Genomic DNA, 18,338 nt, shown 5'->3' on the forward strand with positions numbered 1-18,338 from the left:
TAACCCAGCCGTTCAATATCATCTAGGTCTAATACGTGCGGTCATTCTATTTATGTTTGGTGACGTCGTTTTTAGGCCTATGTCGTTCTCTTATTGGGGTTAAGGATGCGTAAGGCAGCTCTATGTATGCCTTTTCTGACAAGACTGAAAAATATTAATCCGTATGTGGGACGTTTTTTTTTTTTTGACAATGATAACGTGGTGAAAAGTTTCTTGTTTTTCCTGTTTATTGGTGTTTTATTTATCTACACCATTATCACTATCATCATCATCATCATGACCTTCTTTATCTATTTACTATTTCATCAACGAATTTTCTTCTTTCGCTTTTCTTCTTGTTTGCTGTTCTCCTTCTTATTGTAGTCTTTACATAGTCTCCTGATTCTCGTTTCCATGTTTACATTACTACGACATTCTTATTTCTCTTGTCCATTTTATTTTTTATTTCTCCAATTTTTCTAATTTTCATTTTCGTTATTCCATCTTCTTTTTCTACTCGTTTTAAGGCTTTATCGTCTTTCTTTCTTTCTTTCTTTCCCTACTTCTTTACTTCTTTCCGTCTTTACTTTTTACTTCTTTCTCCATCTCCTGTTCTATTCCCTTTCTCCTCCTCCTCATTTATTCATTTCCTTTTTCCACTTCCTCCTCTTCCTGTTCCTGGTCGTACTTCAATCTTTTTTCTCAAGTCTTGATTTCTCTTCCCTCCTCTTCTTTCCCCTCTTCCTCCTCTTCTTTCCTTTCTTCCTCCTCTTCTTTCCCCTCTTCCTCCTCTTCTTCCCCTCTTCCTCTTTCTCTTCTTCCTCTTCCTATTGCTCCAGATCATTCTCGTACTCAATCTCCTCCTTTCCTCCTCTTCCTCCTCCTTCTTCTTCTCTTCATTTATTCCTACTTCTGTTTCCCCTTTCATCCTCTACACCTCCTTTCCTTCGTCTTCTTCCTTCTGTTCCTAATTTCTATCCTCTTATTCCTTCTCCTCTCCCCCTTTCTTCTTTCTCCTGCTCCTCCTCTTCCTAGTTTTACGCCCTCTCCTTCCTCCTCCTCCTTCTTCTTTCTTCTTCCTCCTTCTTTTCCTATTACTCCCCTTTCTCCCCCCTACTAGTTTGTCTCCCCTCCTTCTCCTTTTCCTCCTCTTCCCTCTTTTGCCTCCCCTTTCTCCTCCTCCCTTGCTCTACACTCTCCCAACCCCTTCCCCTCTCCACCCTTCCTATCCCCTCTCTACCCCTCCACTCGCCACACTCTCCCAGCCCGTCCCTCCTCCTAACCCCTTTCCCCACCATTTTCCCACCACACCATCACTCTTCCCCACCTCCCCTCACTACCCCTCTCCTCTTCACCCCCTTACTACCCCTCTCCTCTTCCCCACAAAACTTCTTCTCGCCACATCCTACATAAAATACCCTTCCCTCCACAAATCCTCTCCTCCTCTTCTTCTTCTCCTGCTATTCTTCCTCTTCTCCTTCTTCTCCTATTCCTCCCTCCTTTCCCACATCGTAGTCTGGTGCAGCGTGAGTGTTGAATTCCCTTCTTGCAATAAACCTCGTATTTGCTCCCCTCTCCAGGCCAGTACCGACAAGAGATTTACCATATTTCAGCCATAGCAAAGCCCTGAGCTGACCAATCGCGAGACGAGACGCTTTTAACCCCAGCCACGAGCTCCTGCCAGAGACAAGCGCTGTGATTGGTCGAGCCATGTCACTGAAATTTTTAGCACTTGGCAAGAAATCAGTGAATGTCGGACTCATGTTTTGTGAACCAACCTCTGCTTGATTGTATTACATACATACGTTTATATGTGTATATTTATGTATGAATGTGAATTGACAAACAAGTTCGAATACAGATTGTGTGTAAATAGACGAACTTTGTGTGTGTATGAGAGCACGGAAAACAGAAATGAAAAAAGGAAAGAAAAGCTGTAGCCATGACATAATCATTGCCTCCAGTAGCTCCCGTGTGCTCTGTAGTTACCTTCCCAAGTCGTGATAACTCTAGGGTGCTCGCTAACCACAGTATAGTACAGCGAGGGATAACTAATACATTTTTTGTATTGACTTGAGGAGAATTTGAACGGCCGCTTAACTGAGAATTACCGACTTGTCCCAAAGTTGTAGTTGAGTTTCACTAAGTTCTAAGTTGTTCCTGGATCTTGACAAGTGGTGCAGGTTATATATATATTAAAGAAAAAATATGATAATGTCTCCCATACACCAAGGAGACAGCGTGGACGGTAATGTATTTTTTTTTTCGTTTTACATCATGACTGGATAGGGGGGGGGGGGTCCTCATCCTGTTGTCGACCGCAGGATTCGAACCGGCGACCCAGTTAGGTAGCGGAGTGCTATATTTACTCGGCCATCATGTACTCCAGAGCCTAAAAACAAATATTGGATCGTAGGCCCATGTTCTACGGAGCGTGAAGGCAATTCTTTCATACAGCCTTATGTTACGGTGCATTAAGTTCACGTATATTTTCATATCAAACTGTGGAGTATAAACCCGTGTGGTCCTGAGTGTGTACTGTGGAGAGGGGGACCATGTATTTGTTTACACGAGTCCCGGGGGGGGGGGGCAGGGGTGGTGGCTATGGTGCTGAAGCTACCATAAAAAATATTACATAAACAAGTAAATAAATAATGTAAAGTAGAAGTAGTCAGAAGAAAATGAGCTTAGATGGATACGTGAATCAGAGGAGTGATTATGATCTGAGTTAGACAGGTATTATTATAGGTGTTCGTTTCAGTATTTTAATTAATCAGATAATCATAAATATCTCTCAGTCTTGTGCTTCTCCACCCTCCCTGACGTCTACGTATTAACAGTGGTGTAAGCTTTTCATTCCCGCTATCAAAATTCTTGGTTATTTCAGTGAGGAGTACCTGTGATATGGTTGGCATTTCATTACTATATAAAGAATCCAGAGACGTGTAATGAGGCAGATCTAATTAGTCTGATGAGGTAGAGGGGTTGTGTGGTGCGAATGAGGTCAGTTTGGCCTCACACGGAATGGCAAAGGCCACTGACCTATCCAGATATCATCCATTAAATCGTGAATTGTTTATGGTGATGTGGTTCAGTAGAGTAATAATCCAGCCTCGTAGTGTGAGGAGGGTGAAGGATGTAAGATGGGGTCTTGTGCCATACCATATCTACTTATATTACTATCTTCTAGACATCAAAGAGCAGCAGAGCCTCTTATGAGATTCTGAAGTCCTGGGGGCAGTACTGTGTTACCCGCCGGATTAAATACAAAATGGGATCAAAGAAAGATGAGAGAGAGAAGAGAGAAATAGGAAAGAATAAAGAGACAGAGGGAATATTAGAGCCATCAGGGAGAAAAGACACCCGGAGGAGAGGAGGGGAAAACTGAGCAAAGATTTTATTTCCGACGAAAATGGTCGGTAAAAGGACCTCACTATTTCAGGAGGCTATTCTAGCAACTCAAACGAATAACATATATACATGTCCCCATTAACTGTTTGGTTTAAAGACTACCAGATGAATCCGCTATCAAGAGACGCCGAAAAAAATTAGGCGCAAAATATCCAGGAGGCTTAATCTCAGCTGATAAAGAACCAACGTAAACAAACGTGATGAGAGAGGCGAGGAGATAACTAAAGGAGGAACCTGCACCCCCCCCCCAAACACACACACACACACACACACACACACACACATACATATATATATATATATATATATATATATATATATATATATATATATATATATATATATATATATATATATATATATATATATATATATATATATATATATATATAATGTTTTGTAAACCACTGTTTTTCTTTTACCTCTGTTGAGCAATAACGCTGTCGTCAGCACGTAAGATTTTGTTGGAAGTTTCTTCCCTGGTGAGTGGCGGAGTGTTGCTTTATTGTGAAGGGTTTCAGGTCTAGTTTAATATAACATATACTATAAGAGGGGCAGGTCCAGTCTGAGTTCCGGATAGCAAATGAAAAGCGATATAAAACTGGGTTTTAGTGCGGAACTGTATATGAAGAGAGCAACTGAAATTGCATTTGGAGTTGAAATTGAAAACAGTTTGAGGTGGTTTGAATATAAAAAAATGATACAATTTGAGGTTTGGCCTAAAAGGAGTTATGTGTTATGTCTTGAACTTATTATTAGTAATAGTAGTATTTTCATCGTCCTTCCTCATCATTTTACTATTACCACGTATTGATATTTTTTTGTTTATCATTCTTGCAATCATTCGAACGGCTTATAAATACATTATTACGGATGATATATTACACACCACTGTTTACCATCATTAATACTGTCTTAATGTCTGGTGTAATTAATAATGTTATACTTTTCATTAGTGATCTGATTTTCTCTACTTTTTATAATGGTGTACAACGTGTGTGTGTGTGTGTGTGTGTGTGTGTGTGTGTGTGTGTGTGTGTGTGTGTTGACACTCCTCAAACACAGCACTACACCTCAAACACAGCACCACCCCTCAAACACAGCACCGCCCTTCAAACACAGCACCGCCCCTCAAACACAGCACCACACCTCCAAGCTGGCACCACACCTCAAACAGCACCACACCTTGGCACCACCTCCAACACCACTCACCCCTCAAAACCACTGCCCTCAAACACAGCACCACACCTCCAAACACAGCACCACACCTCAAACACAGCACCACACCTCAAACAGCACCTCAAACACGCCACCTCAGACAGCACCACACCTCAAAGCACCCACCTCCACAGCACCACACCTGACACCTCAGCCTGCCTCAAACACGCTGCCTCAAACCTGACACCGCCCTCAAACACAGCAGCACCTCAAACACAGCACCACCTCAAACACACCACCCTCAAGCACCACCCTCAAACACAGCACCACCCTCAAACACAGCACAGCACCAAACACAGCACCACACCTCAAACACACCACTCAAACACAGCACCACACCCCAAACACAGCACCACCTCAAGCACAGCACCTCAAAACACAGCACCACCTCAAACACAGCACCACACCTCAAACACAGCACCACACCTCAAACACAGCCTCAAACACAGCACCACACCTCAAACACCCGCACCCTCAAACCTGACACCGCCCTCAAACACAGCACCACACCTCAAACACAGCACCACACCTCAAACGCAGCACCACACCTCAAACACAGCCACACCCCCTCAAACACAGCATCAGTCTCCACAGCTACATGACACAGAGCCGGTGAGGAATCATTGTCTTGCCGCGTTTTTGGTGAATTAATTAAAACCTCAATGTTAGCCCTGGAACAATTGTTAAATAGAGAGAATCCTCAGGGTAGAGCGAGCCACCTGTAATTAACTAGTCATTCCTAAATTAATGACACCTGGGCAACTGAAGTGTGTTAGAGACTACAGTTCGTAGGGTCGAATAAAGTCTCACCACGGCGTGAGAGTCTCTGATGGTTAAGGTCTTTGAGTTTTATTTTTTTCTTTTTTTTCTTCGGAAGACTCCTGATTAAATAAGCTTTTGATTAAATCTCTTTATCCCGGTGCTTCTTTGAGTTCAGTAATAATGTTAAACGGGTGAAGCGTCCTGGATTACTTCCCATTTACCTTGGCGCCGAAAATTTTCATTTATTGTACTTCTAGAATTTGAGGCAAAAAAAAGTGATTTTTTTGTTATCGTGATTTGATCTGATTAAATTCTGGCTGTTGTAAAGCTTGCCGGCCCCCGCTTGTTTTGGGAAGAGGGCGTGGTCACCCAAATTAATTTTACGTAAAGGCCTGGACATCAAGTATTACCCCTTTAAGAGAATTAAATGAAATTAGAACGTCGGGAAGCGAAGCAGGTGTGGGCAGGTTAATTTTGAGGTGAGTGATGGTGAAGACTTTTCATCGCGTGATCCTGTTAGTGGCGAGGAGAACAAGAGAGGAAATGGCAGGTGCTGAGCAGGTGTTAGAGTTGGCAAGTGTCTCGAGACGATAAGGAACATGCATACATACAAACATACATACATACATACATCCATACATACATACATACATACATACATACATACATACATACATACATCCATACATACATCCTTCGGGCTGTAGAATTTTTTCAATAAACCGTTAATTATTATTATTATTATTATTATTATTATTATTATTATTATATCTCGTTCTGTAATTATATGAGTTAATTCCGTAGAGTTTATGAAGATTATTAGTCATTTCTCTCTGTATCGTCAACAACAATGAATTAATCTTTACCATGAGATTTTCCACAAAGAATCAACCTTGTCTGTTTTGATGTGACGGCTTAAAATTTTGTTTTTGAATATATCAATGTCTCGTGTGTGTAACTGTTATTGTTTAGTGTTGCGTGAAGTAAAAGGACTCGGGAATGAATACTCCATCACAGCACACTACCCCATCACAACACACTACCCCATCACAACACACTACCCCATCACAGCACACTACCCCATCACAACACACTACCCCATCACAACACACTACCCCATCACAACACACTACCCCATCACAACACACTACCCCATCACAACACACTACCCCATCACAACACACTACCCCACCACAACACACTACCCCATCACAACACACTACCCCATCACAGCACACTACCCCACTACAACACACTACCCCATCACAACACACTACCCCACCACAACACACTACCCCACCACAACACACTACCCCATCACAACACACTACCCCATCACAGCACACTACCCCATCACAACACACTACCCCATCACAGCACACTACCCCACTACAACACACCACCCCATCACAACACACCTACCCCCACCACAACACACTACCCCACCACAACACACTACCCCATCACAACACACTACCCCATCACAACACACTACCCCCACGCACACTACCCCATCACAACACACTACCCCATCACAACACACTACCCCACCACAACACACTCACCCCATCACAACACACTACCCCATCACAACACACTACCCCACTCACAACACACTACCCCATCACAACACACTACCCCACCACAACACACTACCCCATCACAACACACTACCCCATCACAGCACACTACCCCACTACAACACACTACCCCATCACAACACACTACCCCATCACAGCACACCACCCCACTACAACACACCACCCCATCACAACACACTACCCCATCACAGCACACTACCCCATCACAACACACTACCCCATCACAGCACACTACCCCATCACAACACACTACCCCATCACAACACACTACCCCATCACAACACACTACCCCATCACAACACACTACCCCATACAACACACACTACCCCACCACAACACACTACCCCACCACAACACACTACCCCCATCACAACACACTACCCCATCACAGCACACTACCCCCATCACAACACACTACCCCATCACAACACACTACCCCATCACAACACACTACCCCATCACAACACACTACCCCATCACAACACACCACTCCCACCACAACACACTACCCCACCACAACACACACTACCCCATCACAACACACTACCCCATCACAGCACACCACTACCCCACCTCAACACACTACCCCATCACAACACACTACCCCATCACAGCACACTACCCACTCACAACACACCACCCCATCACAACACACCACCCCATCACAGCACACTACCCCACTACAACACACTACCCCATCACAACACACTCACCCCATCACAGCACACTACCCCACTACAACACACTACCCCATCACAACACACTACCCCATCACAGCACACTACCCCACTACAACACACCTCACTCCATCACAACACACTACCCCATCACAGCACACTACCCCACTACAACACACTACCCCATCACAACACACTACCCCATCACAGCACACTACCCCACTACAACACACTCACCCCATCTCAACACACTACCCCATCACAGCACACTACCCCACTACAACACACTACCCCATCACAACACACTACCCCATCACAGCACACTACCCCACTACAACACACTACCCCATCACAACACACTACCCCATCACAACACACTACCCCACACCACAACACACTACCCCACCACAACACACTACCCCATCACAACACACTCCCCATCACAGCACACTACCCCACTACAACACACTACCCCATCACAACACACTACCCCATCACAGCACACTACCCACTACAACACACTACCCCATCACAACACACACTCACCCCATCACAACACACTACCCCACCACAACACACCACCCCACCACAACACACTACCCCCATCACAACACACTACCCCATCACAGCACACTACCCCATCACAACACACTACCCCATCACAACACACTACCCCATCACAACACACCACCCCATCACAACACACTACCATCACAACACACTACCCCACCACAACACACTACCCCACCACAACACACTACCCCATCACAACACACTACCCCATCACAGCACACTCACCACCATCCACAACACACTACCCCATCACAGCACACTACCCACTACAACAACTACCCCATCACAACACACTACCCCATCACAGCACACTACCCCACTACAACACACTACCCCATCACAACACACTACCCCATCACAACACACTACCCCATCACAGCACACTACCCCATCACAACACACTACCCCATCACAACACACTACCCCATCACAACACACTATACCAGCTGCCCAGTAAACTATCAAGTCACGAGAATACTGAACCAAGCTAACAGTATAAAATGAACTGAATTACTAACTAAAAACAATCATTAAAACCTGTGAACTTTAACTGAGGGGAAAATTAAAATGAACTAGTATATGTGTCAGGGAGGAAGAGAACACGAGCCGGAAATATGGTAATCAAGGTTAAACTGTAGTGCAGGTTGACCTCACATGACCCGAAGTTTCTCACACTCTCTAGCTACTCTGACCTCCGCTACCACCAACTGTTAAATACTATTGAGGATAAAGATTTAATCGATAACATCTGATTACAAAATATGACGATGTGTATGGGGACAAAAATGGGAATGTGTGTTAATTTTTCAGTTGCAATTTTTCTTCAACTTTCATTTTTTTGGTCATTGGTTTAAAAACCTGTTATCTTTTCGTTGACGTTGGTTTATGTTTCGGTTTTAATTATTCATCATTAAGACTGTGAAATCATGTTGGATATTTGCTGAAAACGGAATATTTCATCTCAGGTATTTTACGATTTACCTGATTCCATATTTACCTGAAACATATATTTGCATACATACTCCAACTGTGTAATCAACATGCGAACAATTAGATGCTTGCAATATACAGTACACCAACTCTACAAACAAGATTGGAATAATTAAATCCCTGATGTATATATATATATATATATATATATATATATATATATATATATATATATATATATATATATATATATATATACACACATATAAACTAACTAAAAGCAACATTGAAAGAATTATATAAATTTCTGATATACATGTACTGCAACTTCACTAGAAAAAACTTGGTGTGTGAAAAAGTTGATGATACACTGCGATAAAGTGTTTGGTTTATAGCCTATGGTCACACCTTCCCAATTTCCAGAGCTATTGGAAATATTTAGGGTCAGGTGAGAGTAAACATTATCTTGACCTTCTGTGTGTTTGGCAGCGGTGGAATTTTTACCGCACGCTCGCACACACGCACTTCATATATATATATATATATATATATATATATATATATATATATATATATATATATATATATATGCTGATAACCACAAGGAAAGAAGAAAACACGGTTCTCAAGCGTCAGGTAATTCACATCTTCAGTGAGCACACGAAAGCGCTTTGGGAACTCTGTGTTTTCTTTCCTTGTGGTTATCAGCATATACTCTAGATCATGCACTACAGTGATTTATTGTATATATATATATATATATATATATATATATATATATATATATATATATATATATATATATATATATATATATTCTGAAAAGGCTGAAAATTACCTATCCGTTACACCTGGACACAGCACTAAGGAGTTTTGGACCAGAGGAACATAGATCCATTACTTTAGGCCAGAGCCTTGCACACACACACACACACACACACACACACACACACACACACACACACACACACACACACACACACACACACACACTACCTACCCGTTCACTCCCCCATCATGCCACTTATTAAATCGACTAATTAAAATCTGGACACGTTGTTGGTCTTCAGTGTGTACCTAAATCATTACTATAGCATCACCTGCTCCTCACCCTAGAACACAATAGTCGTAATGTAATACAATTTGAATGATGAAGAGTCGGTCATTCGTATCATATAACAAAGATATTCCTGAAGCTCCTCACTATTATAGTTCTATATGCTATAACCTGTATTGAATCCATCTATATCTGTTTAAATTGTTATAGAAATGAAGGTGCATTTTATCAGGTGCCTTTCTCTGTTCTCGCTGGATTTCTAACTTTTAATTGCGTGTTTGTCAAAGGTGATTTGTTTGGCTATCACAGCAAAAAAAAAAAAAAATGGCCGGGTTGTATGACAGATATTGAAAAGTTTCAAGTGCAAAGATGCTGTGACAGAAGGGAGGTGGGGGGGTGGAGAGTGGAGGAGGGAGGAGGGAGGGAGGCAGCAACACAATGGCGGCACAAATGAGCCAGAAACGGATCTCATTACGACCCTTTTTCATATAAACTTGCATACACTTTTATATAGTCACTTGACTCATACATCGTATACATAAGCACCAGCATGCAGATACACACACACACACACACACACACACACACACACACACACATTAGCCACACACACACACACACACGGAACGTGTAGAACCAAAACAAAACCAAAATGCGAATTATCTCACTCCCCTTCCCTCCATCCGTCTCTCGCCCCTCCTCTGCCTCACACCATCTAACCCTCCTAAAAATCTATATCTCATAATAACTTCTGACGAAATATATTGCATTTCCCCCCCTTTTTTTTATTCGTATCATATATATGAATCCAGGTGCAATTACGGTCATTAAAAGCATATAAAGGCCTCTTAAAACAGGTGAGTATTTTATATTGTGGAAGGAAAGTGGACCTTATACCACAGTCATGTAAGGTCCATTTTCCCCTGAACTAAGTAAAGGTCGTATTATATTCATTATCTGGAGAAAAATATATTTGGTATTTTCTGTTCATGATTTACACTATTTCATTCGTTGTTGCTTTTGTCGTGTGTGTGTGATCAATAATGGCTGTTGTGTTTATAGTCATTATTCTTTATATTTCGTGGTTTTAAAAATCGTGTCATGAATGATGGATTATATTACTTATTTCTCAGCTGGAAAATATGTTTACTGTTGTTAACTGTGACTGTGTGTGTGTGTGTTTAAGGAGTAGTTTATGTCATGGCGATAAATCGAACTCAGATGTAGAAAGATGCAATCATGTAGGTAATAATGAACCTAACCTAACCCAACCTAACCTAACCTAACCTAACCCAACCCAACCCAACCCAACCCAACCCAATCCAACCCAACCCAACCTGAATCCCAACCCAACCCAACCCAACCCAACCCAACCCAACCCAACCGAACCCAACCGAACCCAACTCCAACCCAACCTAACCCAACCCAACCTAACCCAACCCAACCTAACCCAAATCTAACTCATCCCAATCCCAATCCAACTCCAACCAATCTTAACCCATCCCAACTCAACCCAACCCAACCTCATCAGAGAACCAACATTCCCAAAACGCGTAACATACACCTTGTTCCTTAGCTAAATAGGAATCCATAATGTATCGTGTACAGGTATAATGACCCTAAATCTCTCCGACTTACACAGGTTATCAATAAACCTTGTCATACACTGTGAATGATATTGATATATTTCACTGTAGGTCGTTGGGCCTTATGAAAACAAGAACACCTTTGTTAGAGAAATAAGAGGGAAGGAATGCTAACAAATGAAAGGTTTCTGTTCTTAACTTTGAATACCTGAGTTATCTAATGCAGAAACCGACATTGTGTTATCTATGTTATCTATTTAGAGATTGCTATTTTTTCTATTACACCATTGATACTTAAATAATAGCCAGATACTTAAATAATAACCAGATAATAAAAAAATAGCCAGATATTTTTTTTCTAGTAGATAAAGTTGCCTTAAACTGTCATGAAATAGATGAGGGTAATACAGTACTGTTATTTCCGGGGACCTTCCGTTGTGTTGTGTTCTATACTGATAGCCGGTGTGTGGCCGGGGACGGTGTTATTGTTGTTGACTGCTCTCTCTCTCTTTGATTTTTTTTTTCTGGTTTACTTTTTAGTGTGATAACGTTAGTGTGTGTGTGTGTGTGTGTGTGCATGTGTGTGTGTGTGTGTGTGTGTGTGTGTGTGTGTGTGTGTGTGTGTGTGTGTGTGTGTGTTTGCTTGCTTGTTTGTTTGTTTTGGTATTTTTGTGCTTGGATGTACCTTACGATTGTATTTTTTTGTTTTTATGTGCATTTTTATTATGTATATGTATGTATGTATGTATATGTATGTATGTTTGTATGTAATGTAATGTTATGGATGGATGGATGGATGGATGGATGGACCCACCAACTTCATCCACGTAATTAAATTCAGGTATATTCTTGCTCACTCAACGCAGGTCCCGAGTCTCCTGTCAATATAACAAGTGACAATTAAAAAAAAGTTCTGTTTATTGGCTCATCAAGAATCCATTTTTTTCCATTAAACTTTAAAATAAATTAAAGTTAAAAGAATATCTATTGACTTTTTTATTTGATCAAGATTTACAGAATTTGCAAGAGCACCCAGCTGAGGTTTGATGAAAGTAGCAAAAACAAAAAAAAAGTTAGATTAAAGCGAATAACCTCCCCCCACCTTTCCACTCCCTCATTTTTTGCCCTCCTACTCTCCTACTCCTCACCCTTCTCCCCTCCCTCCTCTCCCTCCTTCCCTCCCTCCTCTCCCTCCTTCCCCCTCCCACCTTCCTCACGTTCCGGGCGCAGCAATTCCTCCCTACACGATTCTTTATGCCAGGAACTAAAGGACAGATTGCGATAATTTCAACAATTTTTTTTCTCTCTGACGAACAAACTGGGGAAATGATGATGGCTGGAGAAAGTAAGGGAGAGGTGGGGGAGAGGGGTGGGGAGATGGGGGAGAGGGGTGGGGAGATGGGGGAGAGGGGAAGGTTTGGGAGGGGGGAGAGGGAGGAAACTTCAAGATGGTGGGAATAAAAACTCAGCCCTTATGCAATTCTTAAAAGAGGTGATGTAAAACGAAGGGTACTTGAGGACCTTCGAGCTGGAACTATGGTGAGTGTGTGTGGTGAGGATTGAGGGTGGTGAATGGTGATGCGTTAGAGTAATGAGTGGTGAGGACGAGTACTGGTAGTGTGAGTGATGATGTGTGATGACCTATAGTGAGTAGTAGGTAATGGTGTGTGATAGTGAATAACAATAATGAGTAATGGTGTATGGTGATGGTGTGTGTGATATAGTGATAGTGTAAAATAAATAGTTATAATGAGGGATGGTGAGTGAGTGGTAGTTATGAGGGAATAGTAAAGGGTGATTGATGGTGATTGACGGTGTTTGATGTTAAATAATGTCGAGTGATTGATTCATATATTTCCTAATCATACCTTAACGGGCATAAGCACTCCCCTCCCTCCCTCCCTCCCCCCCCCCTCTGCATATCTTCCCCGTTGCTCAAATCCTACTTTCCTTCCTTCGTCAACACCAATGATCCTTCAAGAGTCCTATATCGGACATTCCCCTCCATCCAAACCCTTGCCTTCCCCAGCTGAGGCAACTTGTCTGTCTGTCTGTAAGGTCTCTCTTTTTACCCCTGCCAACTTTTATCTTTTGTGTGGGAAGGACCAGTGCACAAGTTGCCTGGGGCGGACAAGGTTATCACGGGCGTGTTGGAGCCGTGTGCTTCCTGCCTCGAGTCCTTTACCGCGTAATTATTGAATGTTCTTGAGGGAATATTTCTTTGATTTTTATGCTCATTATCTGTCTGTCTATTTGGCTGTCTGTCTGTCTGTCTGTCTGTCTGTCTGTCTAAAGTAGAGAGACCAATATATATTACAACACTATTTATCAGCATCAACCTAAGATATTTATTTCTTTAACGTAAATAAAAGACAAATAATATAACAATGGATTTTGTATACGAGACGAAGGGAAGAGTTAACTCAGAGTTCGGTGGAGGGAATTAACGGGACACGCAGCAGCAAAGTTCCCTCACACTCGACCTGGGTTGGAGAGTCGGCGTGAAAGTTTCCCCCTTACTCAGCCCCTCGGAGGTGACATTATTTTGATACGATATTTACCGCTCCTGGGACTAGGCGCTGCCACTCTCTCTCTCTCTCTCTCGTGAACCGGGTACTACTGGGCCATATTTCTGTTACATTAAAACATTCCAAATAATAAGTATATCATTATCACAGTGCTGAAATGGCTGTCCTCCCACCACCTAGTAAACCCGTGTTGATATTTCTTTATTACTGCTATTTTTGCTGCTATTATTTTTAAATGTGATATTAATCCAGACAATTAGGGTATCATTGACAAAAATGACTAAATTGTCCTTCTCTTCGTATTAAATGTTGTTCTTTATTCACCCGTGACTTTAACCATCAGTTTAGCGTTGGTTTTGTCTTGGTGAACCATGAGTATCGTAGAGCTAATGTCCCTCTATCGTGGTCAGTAACTCAAGGGTACAGTACTACTAAGATTAAGGGATCTATTTCAGAGCATCGATGGAATTACTTATTGTATATAATTCTGGTATTCATTATTTAACTGACCTAAGTCAAACGAGAGGGAACTATTGTACTTAGGAAATAAACTGTTGTAATGAATGAATCAGAAAGATGAGTTAAAGTTATAGTCAACAACAGGTTCAGTAGATACTAGACATAAGCTCAGGGATTTTGTGTTAATCCTGAAAATCCTTGTGTCCTTGTTATTGTGTAGGGCGTCAGGTCTTCCTCGTGCAGGAGTCCGGTGTCCAAAGTTCGCTCCTCACAACTTGGTCTAGTTAAGGGAGTGACCGTGGAGTAAAACCGCCATGTAAGATTTTGACTTTATAATGTTGGTGATGAAAATGACGGGCACTGTGTAGACAAAGGAGTCCGGCGCCATCACCGTCGCCCCCAAGGCCCTGTGATAAAGGCTCACCTATGCATACCTAACTAAACCTGATATGAATAAATGAGCACTGCGGACAAAGTCGAGTGTCGAAATTCCGTGGAAACACCTGGCAACTACCTGGTGAGCGTGCATAGTGTGATGTAACAACAACACGACGAGGAGTGGTTCATTCTCTGGAAAATATATGCCAGTATGGTGGAATGAAACAGGTGGCTACTAGTGAGTGGTTCCCTCGCCACAGAGTATGATGGAATAAGGAAAATCCCCAACTAGAACAGAGAAACACTGCCATCACCTCAGTGGTAACAAGTACCCGCAACATCGTAAAAATAAAACACATTAACGATACGCAACAAAAAGAACACAATACACATTACATGGACGAGCTCACCGCGCACTCTCGTCAGAACGTGAATAATACACCAATATGATTACTGCGAGTGTCATGGGTCTGGCGGGTGAAGTTTATGTGTGCGGAGGAGTGAGGCGGATAAAGGGTGTGGCCCGATAACAGTGACATTTGCCGTGCTGGATGTCAAACAGAGTGACGCCACAGTCCCAGCGGCTGCCATTATGCACCAATGTTTGATATTGTGACCTCAGGTGGGGTGGGACGGTACGAGGGGAGGGGGCATGACAGGGACGTGGGAGGGTGGGATAGGAGAATAGAGGGGAAGGGAGAGACACAGGGGGAAGGGAAGGGGAGGGATGGGAGAGACATGTTAGTGCCGGAGCCATTGTGAGTCCGAGCGCTTGGTGACGGAGGGGTAACTTGCTTGTATGTCACACCAATTTTGTTTGAGGGTGAATATTGTTGCCTACTACCCCGTCGTGTTGGTCTGGTCCCGCTGGTGAAGTATACATGCGGTGGGGATGCGGTTGTGTAGGATACTTATACATCCCGTGTCATTGTTATTGATGTTACTGAAATTAATGTGAAAATAACATATCCAGCTTTTGTTTATATTAACGTTACTCTGTGTATTGTTAGATTGATATCGACTCGGGGAAAATATCGTTGTCGATTGGGAGTGAAAGTGCTGGTGGGCATTTACTTATTGGCTGTTTCCACTGGTGTTAACGCTGATGGTGATGATTCTAGCCCTTTTGTTGATGCTGTTGGAGACTTTAGTGTTGATGGAGTATATTAGGAATCTTGTTGAAACTGTCCTGATGATGATGGCAAATGCATTATTATTATTATTATTATTATTATTATTATTATTATTATTATTATTATTGTTGTTGTTGTTATTGTTGTTGTTGTTGTTGTTGTTGTTGTTGTTGTTGTTGTTGTTGTTGTTGTTTCTACTGCTCCTTATATCATTATATAGATCCACAGGCAATAATCTTTCTTTATTATCGTTATTGTTAATGTTTTCTCTTTGGCTATATTTAGTCCGCTCAGTACCCGCCTTTTCTGACTTCAGTGATGGATGCTTTTTACTCCGTTGAGGGATGTACAGTTCCCTTCACTAGTGCGTTTACAGGGGCGCGTCAGGTTTAGTGCAGTGTAGGAGCCCTGTCTTTGTTAACATTCGACAGAAGGAAAGTCGCAATAGTAAACATACTATGGAATCAAAGTAAAACAATATTAAAACAAATATCTCAATGGAATAATTTGTGGAATGTGTATATGACGAGCCCCTGTAAACGCGGTAGTGGAGGGGACTGTATATAGGTATTATTTTTTGCTTCCACTGTGGCTTAAGGCAATTAGTGCCGTTGTTATTGATCTGTTTACATGTTTCCGTCACCAGTGATGATCATGAATAGTGTTAAGTTATGCAGGGTGTGTTGACCGGATCACCTGAGGGAGGGTGTTGGCAGGTGTTTCTCTTCAAACATTACCGTCACCGTCACCGTCACCGCCATCTCCTCCTCCTCCTCCTTCAGCACCACAGTCACGCACAGTTCCTAGACAGGGGTTCTGTCACTCACCACCCGTCCCCTACTCTCACTCCATTGTCAATTCACTCTCCTCCCCCTCGTTCTCCTTCCCTCCGTACACACACACACACACACACACACACCACACACACAGACACACACACACACACACACACACACACACACACACACACACACACACACACCCACCCCTCTTCTTTTCTCTATTCATCTTTATTCGCACTATGATGCTTACACGAGAGGGTAAAGAATGAAAGGGGAGGAACAGAATACGTAATTGGGAGGAAAGAAAAATGAGATTAGTGAGATTAATATTCATAAAGGTTGAGAGAATTAACCCATTCATTCTTCCCTCTTTCTCTCTTTCTCTCTTTCTGTCTCTCTTTCTTTTCAACTTTCCATTTTTCCATCTCACTTTTCTCCTTGATTTTTTTTCCTTGTGTTTTATGTTTGTGTATATCTATTTACTAGTCCTTTTACTTTAATTGCCTCTCCTCTCTTATTACCTACATCTTCTACTTCTTCCTTCCCATTCCATCAACCTGTTTTAACTACGGCTATTCCTTCTTCGTTCTTTGAGTCTCCCTCTTTCATTCCCTGTCAATCCTCTCCTCTTCATCTTTACTCTTCTATTTTCTCTCATATTTCTTCTTATTCTAATTTTCGTCTGTCCTTTTTCTCTTTTCTATATTCTTACTTCTCCCCATTACTCCCCTCTTCACCTTTTCTTCATTAGTCTCCCTCGTCAAATATCCACCCCAACCTTCCTTCACCTGCAATCCTTCCCCTCCCCTCCCCCCCCTCCCTCACCCTTCTCCCTTTTCCTCTCTTCCCTCACCTACCTGTTATCCCTCTCAACCCATCCCCCTCTACTCCTCTTCCCCTCTCTCCTTACCCTCTCCTCTGCCCTAACCCCTATCCTCTCTCTCCTCCTCTCCCTCTTCCAGCACCTTTCTCTTCCCCCTACTCCCCACCCTTTGCACAACCCATCCCCTTTCTCACCCCCTTTCCCTTCACCCAGAGTTTGGTAAACATTGTCGTCTCGCTGTCGTTCCTGCGTCATAGCCAACTGACTCCTAGAGTGCTGGTGTGCCGGGTTCCTTAATGTGGCTTTGATTTATCTTGCCTCCGTTTCTTTTTTCTTTTTTTTCACGTGTTTTTCCTCTTTTGTCCCGGGTATCATAAAGCTCTTCTTTCTTCTCCCTGTTGCCCTCAATTGTTAGATGTTTGTTTGTGGCGTCGCATAGCG

The sequence above is a fragment of the Homarus americanus genome, unplaced genomic scaffold (assembly GCF_018991925.1).
Source record: "Homarus americanus isolate GMGI-L3 unplaced genomic scaffold, GMGI_Hamer_2.0 scaffold51972, whole genome shotgun sequence".
NCBI lineage: Eukaryota > Metazoa > Arthropoda > Malacostraca > Decapoda > Nephropidae > Homarus > Homarus americanus.